Raw genomic sequence first — 6,935 nt, 5'->3', positions numbered from 1 at the left:
TCAAAGATCAGGGAGGTCAAGCGCATAGCAAAAGGCACAGGGAATGAACAATCCTTGAAGACTTCCATGTCTAGGTCATTCCTATCACACCATTCTCCAGTGAGGGAAACTGAGGCGCAGAAAGGTCAAGAGCACCCAGAATCTCATGCCTCCTGACTAACTAGATAGGTGTATGCTCCATCTGATTCCCTTGTCTCTCCCTAAGAAGTAGGCCCTTCATCTGGGGTTTAGTACCAGTGGGCAGGGCAACTCACCTCTGGGTTCCAGGCATCTGGCACTGCCTCCTGGTTGCCCCAGGACACTGTTAGCTCTGATTGCCTCCTGGCTATGACTGGAAAGGTTCCTGCTGTTCTTCTAGAAAAGGAGAAGCTGTGCTGTGGAAACAGACTCCTTGGTCCCTGGATTCTGCCCAAGTCACTCAGGCACTGTTGTGACACCATGTGGGGGCACTCCTCCTACCCCCGGGCAAAGCTACAAGATACTCCTTGGCCCTTTGGCAGTTTGGTCATTGAAGTCTTGGGAACAGGGCTAAGGACTCTGAAATTAGAGAGAGAGAAGCTTCTAGGTCAGGACAAACAATGAAGACACTTTCTTGACCTGCATCAGAGGTGGGACCTGCTCACTGGTGGGTGGGTGGTTAATACTGTTACCAAAACAATTCACCAGGCCTGCTGAGCTTTCTCTCGGATTCACCAGAGAGCTCTAAGGCTGCAGTCTTTTCCCAGGATGCTAATTAAAATCATGACTCACCCAAAGTCATCGTCAAAAATAATTCAACTTGGAGGAGAAAGGGGACACAGTGACTCTGATGCTCAAAACAGAGGCTTTGCAGTCCCATATTCTATAGAGTGCTTCCATTGGAGGGTATCTCCCAGGAGACAGCTGCTTCTCAACCTCCAAGAGCCTTGGGACCAGAGGCCCACATAGCTGCCAGGTTGCCCTGTGGCTGGTCCCACAGGTCTTGAGTTTGCAAACAGGATCCTTTTCCTTCTGGGAAAGAAAGGTTGGGCCTGAACTCAGAGAGACACACTGCTTTCTGAGTTTTCAAGGAAATTTATGACACCTGTCCTGTTGTTGACAGGTTCCTAGAAACCTGGCTGGCATTCTTGGTGCACTGGAGGTGTTATCTTTCCCCTTCCATAGAACCCAATGAATTACCATGGCCCAGGGGATCATGGGTCTTGAGAGGTAACAGAGAGAGATGCTGAAAAACATCTCAGTTCTAGTTTGGTTTTCTCTACCATTACCATCCTCCCTGCCATGGAGATCAGCAATGAGTCCCCCCCTCTACTACACTGAACACTTTATATGCCCAACTCAGCCTCTTTCTTCTCCATGCTTGCAGATGTGTGCTTCCATGAGCCTCATTTTGTAGGGCCTTATAAGACTCAAAGTGAGTCTTAACTACGGGGAGACCCCCCACCCCCAAGTGAAACACGAGAGCATAGTTCAATATAAGAGGTTTATTTTCCAGCACGTCGGGGTCAACCTTCAATCAGTCCCTCATGAGCAAGTGACTGGAAGGTGACCCAAAATGGCTGTAACAAGCAGTTTTTATACTTTTTAGGGGCACAGGTTACATCAGCAAGGTTACAGTTTAAACTTATTGGCTAAGCATATTGACCTTTGAATCTATTGGCTAGCAAGGATATGACATGCATTCGGACTCTGTCTGGGACAGAGGGGTCAGGTGACTATCAGTCAGTGCATTCTGTGAATTTTCAAGAATGTCCCTGCTCCTCCTGAGAACTGTGGGTAGAGAATGGAACTTGGCCTAGCCTGACCCGAGGCGGGAAGCTGGTACTTGGCCTAATCTTGACCTGAGATGGTGGGTATAAAGCTGGAGAAAGCCCTTAGAGTCTTTCACAGGAACTCCATAACTTACCTACTTTCTACCAGTCCAAGCCTCTTAATAGCTCTTACACTTCAGTAAGGACTAGGGTCCTTCAGCCTCACTCTGATTCACACTAGCACATTACATCGGCTAACTATGACACATAGAGGCTCCCAAGCGGTCATGAAGCTTTCTAGTTCTTTGCCTTGACAATGACTAAGATCCAAGTGACAAAGCAACACCAGTGCCATCCATGTCCAGGCTGCAGCCCATGGCATGTGGAGAAGAACCACATGGCTGTTCTTTTCATCATGTCAGCCCTGTCCCTTAGGGACAAAGCCATGACCAGGCCTGGAGACTCACTCTGATATACGCTCCAAGGAGTGGGTTGTTCAGTGGCAAGAGAAGACAAGATAAGTGTTTATTGAGAGCCTCTGCTTTCTCTACCATCAGCACCCTCAATCCCCTGTCTGTGATGGCTCATGCATGACTTACAATGAAGCAACAGTTCCTGAGATGAAAGGAGAGGTTCTTGGAGGGTTTCTGGGAAAGGACTTCCACCCCCAGAGAAAGGACATGCAAGGATAAGTATCTTTTTTAACCAAGGCCATGATTCCAGGAAACTAAACTACTGAGAGCTCAGGCCATCAGCTTATACCCCAGGGCCAGAATCAGTAAAAGGGCTGCCGGCCCTTGGATAACATTCAAAACAGCAGCAGGAACTAAACTACCTGCTTAGCTTACTCTTGCATTGTTCCTGATACCAGATAAGGAATCCTTTGTTCCTTGGTACTGAAATACTAGTGTAGATAGACCCACATAGAACTTAGCAGCAGGATTGGATTCAGTAGAACTGAGTGGGCCCAAGGCTTTGCATGTTGAATCATCTCTGGAAGAATGCTCTTGATGCTGATGGTGGCACTGGTCTATGCCACACTTCTAGGAGCCATGGCTGAAATTAATTTTAGGTGCTTGCCTGAAGTGGAAACTTCTGGTTTGTTTTGGAATGTCAGTTATGTCGAATGATATTTTGCTGGGGCTCACAGGTGAAAGGATGTTTTGCTGAAGCAGACACAGGTGAAAAGATGTTTTGATATAGCAAACACATGAAAGGACCCATGATGAAGGAGTATAAATATGACTCCACAGACAGTGGGATATGGGCATAGAGCATTGGTTTGGTTTGCTTCACCTTGCTATTCTTTGCTAACGACACACATGTATTGGTTCGCCTTACATAGCATTGTTGATCTCCACTCATGGTGATGCCAGAGAGAAACTTGCCAGAGAACTGTTTGTGAGGCTCCTGTGACAGCTTGCCACTTCTGCAGTCTTGCCTTAGGTTGGTTGGCGAGCCTGGCAGTTTCTTCAGGATTGAACTACAGTTGCTGGTTCACGTCTGGTGTTTGCCTGCCCACTGGTCTGCAGCTGCTGAGTCATATTTGGTGTTTGCTCCGGGACTGAATGGCAGCGAAAGAAGATGGAGCTTGCCCCCAAAGAGCTATTGCAGAACAGATCCACTCCTCCCATATCCTAATAAATTTTCTCTTCTACTATCTCTGCTGGGTGGTGGACTAGAGGAGAGGTTGCACCTTTATTAAAAGTAGGTTGCAAAAACTTTATGCCTATACATGCTAGTACATGTGAATGTGAGGAGTTTATGCAGAAAGTGCTTTTGTGGGTATGATACCTGCAAAGCAATTGTTTTACTTTGTATTTAAAAGTTTGCATAAATGTTAATTAAATTGATAAGGTTGGAAGCTGGCTTTATTTTGCAGCCTTGGAAAATTACATCTTTGCGGGGCTTGGTGGCACATAACTTTAGCTCCAGAACTTGGGAGGCAGAGGCAGGTGGAACTCTGTGAATTTGAGGCCAGCCTTGTCTACAAAGCAGGTTCTAGAACAGCCAGGGCTGTTACACAGAGAAACCCTGTCTCATAAACAAAGAAACAAAGAAATAAACAGGATCTTTAATTTACCTTTGGAGGTGACAAAATCCTAACTCCAAAGGAGTTAAAGCACAAAAGGAAAGTTAGGTCCAGGATTATATAGAAAGAACAAGAGTATGCTTCAAGTACAGCTCAGTTGAGCAACCCATGTGACATTGGATTCCCTAGCACGGAGCAGCTTTCTTTGGGTATCAGAGAGTCTGATGACTAGCAACCCAAGACTCTCATCCACAACACCAGGAATCCAGAGGAAGGTGTCTCACTGACTTAGCCTCTGGGTATAAAAATCCTTTGATCCACCTTCAGTGTGTGAGAGTGAAGACTGATACCAGTACCAGGAAGGCTGCGCTGTCTGTGACCGAGATAAGACAGTTTTCTTCAGGGTGGAGGAGGTGGGAGAGCAGCTAGATACATTTAAATCAGAATATATTTGTAAAGTTCTACTTAAATATATTGATAAATAGAAAATTTTAAAAATTTAAATTGGAGAATTTGAGTGAGACAACACAGTGCCCCTAATTACAGAGCTGAGTCAGTCTTACAGCTTGCAAGTGTTCATTATCTCTTTCGCCAGAGTCTAGGGTACCCTAATGGCAAGAATCATTCTCTCCTTTGTCCTTTCTTCATAGAGTTGAAACAGAGAAGGAGAAAGGAAGGGAAAGGATGCTGGGAAGGCCACTAACAAGTATCTATATGATATAGATTTATAGTAAGCTAGTCTGATATTGAGCCCATATGTTTAAGCATCAATACAAAGAAGTGAAGATATACCCCTACTTTTATATATGCGAGATGATAAATCCTTATTACTGAAGACATGTTTTGTTTATAGACTGCATGTTTGAAGCTGCAATGCTGAATTAGCAGTTAGGAGCACTGATTTCTCTTTCAGAAGACCTCTCTGTTCAATTCCCAGCAGGATAACAGCTTACAACCCCCTGTGACTCTGGTCCCAAGGACCCAGTGTCATCTTTTAGCTTCCTTGGGCATCCGGAATGCAGATGGTGCACAGACATACTTGTAGACAAAATACTCATACACAAACACTAAATTACTCCCTCCCCACTCTTTTTTAGTTTTTTTGAGATAGGGTTTCTTTGTGTAGCCTGGCTGTCCTAGCACTCAATATGCAGACCAGGTTGACCTCAAACTTGGAGATCTGCTTGCCTTGGCTTCCTAAGTGCTGGGATCAAAGGCACGAGCTACTACTTCCCTGCTACAAAAGTTTGAAAAGCTGCCCGTGGACTTTGTGAAGACACTGACACAAACTCCCAGAATCCACCCAAAAGGCCGGAACCTCATTTTAATTGAACAAAGTTCAAATGAGTAGCTGCTAACATGGCTGAAAACTGACATGGGCAGACAGTTCAATGGAAACAAGTTAGTCATATTTCTTTAGAGATGCGTTTGATTCCTTTCCTCTGGTATAAGAGTGAAGAGCTCAGATCAAGAAAGAAGAAATAGAAAAAGGCTGCCCTGGTGTTCTGGAGACCACGTTGCTAAGAAGAAAGTACAGGGCTAGAAGAAACCGGCTGAGGGGGTTCCCTTAGAGTGAGATGGTCTTGGGATGGGGATCACAAATACCTCCTTCATTTCCAAATGTCTCCTGAGGATGCTGCCTTCAGGAGTACTTCATTAATTCTTTCAGCTGTGGTTTGGGGATGAAGGAGGGAGGCCCTCTCTATGCTTGGGAAAATCATTGTCTTAGATACCTTTCTTTTGCTGTGATAAGACACCATGACCAAGGCAAGTTACAGAAGAAAAAAAAGTATGAATCCATCATCATTACAATAGGGAGCATGACGGTCACTATACTCAAAAGTTATGATTTTCACAGTGAAATAACACAGATATGAATTGGCGACAGGGGGCTGGAGAGATGGCTTAGTCATTAAAAGCACTGTTTGCTTTTGCAAAGGACCTAGGTTCAGTCGCCAGCTCCCACATGGGAAGCTCCAGCCAGGGCCATGATCATCAGAGGTTTTACTGTGTCAGCCATATCGACAGAGCAGACTGCTTAGATGGTAAATTTCAGTTCCCATGCAGCATCTCCTGGGATGGAGCTGAGACTGCCTGGCCTCAGGCCCCTACTGTAACCCACTACATTAAAACAGACAATGAGACAAAGTTTAAGAACTGGGAAAAAGTATGTAATCTGACAGACTATCCCAAGGGTGAGGAATCACCTCCTAGATGTCTTGGAGTAGAGTACACACCTTTCTTTGGCCAATGTTAATTCTTATCAAGATCCATTTTCCAGTGTTCCCAGACATTCTAACATGTGACCTAGAAAAGATTTATTGTACTTTTAAGTGCACACACACACACACACACACACACACACACACACACACAGAGAGAGAGAGAGAGAGAGAGAGAGAGAGAGAGAGAGAGAGAGAGAGAGAGAGGTGTGCATGTGAGTGCAAATGCCTTTGGAGGCTAGAAGAAGGCATCAGATACCCTGTAGCTGGGAAGTTCTAAGCCACTTGATATGGGTACTGGGAACTGAACTCAATTTGAGTTCATGCTCTTAACCACTGGATTCCCTAGGTTCCCTAAGCCCCCTTTAAAGAAGTCTTTTTGAAGTACATGGCTGCTGCATTCTTTTAAAGCCTCCTGAGGTTGACAAAGCAGACACCACCATCTCTGTTTTCTTACTGAGTCAGCTAAGACACAGAGAGATCTAGAAACTTCCCCTCAAGGGCACACAGGCTGTTCTCACACTGGCATGTCCTGTTCTGGCATCTAACACAATGTCCTCTCTGGCTCTACTCAGCTGCCACAGGCATTGTTGCTCCACTGAGCCAGCAGTTGACCAGGAAGAATGAGTGGATAGAAAGATCAGGAGACTGAGGTCAGCCAAACCTCACTGCAAATATTTGAAGAGCTGAATGTTTGCAAAAGCCACACAAGCTTGCTAGAACCAATGAGTTGGCTCTCCCTTAGCACCCCCGGGAGATTACAAAGGCAGTTTCTGTAAATAAATAGGGCTTACTGTAGATTTTAACAGCTGTCACACATAGCCTGCTTTCTGTATGTTGGAGAACAAGGCCAGACTTGCTAGGAGCTGTGATAATACCAGGTGACACCCTTGACTCTGTGCAGTAGCAATGAGCTTGTAGCACAGACAGGTGATATTCCTAGGCAGATGT

The sequence above is a fragment of the Rattus norvegicus genome, chromosome 14 (genome assembly GCF_036323735.1).
Source record: "Rattus norvegicus strain BN/NHsdMcwi chromosome 14, GRCr8, whole genome shotgun sequence".
NCBI lineage: Eukaryota > Metazoa > Chordata > Mammalia > Rodentia > Muridae > Rattus > Rattus norvegicus.
Note: the sequence above shows the minus strand (reverse complement) of the source record.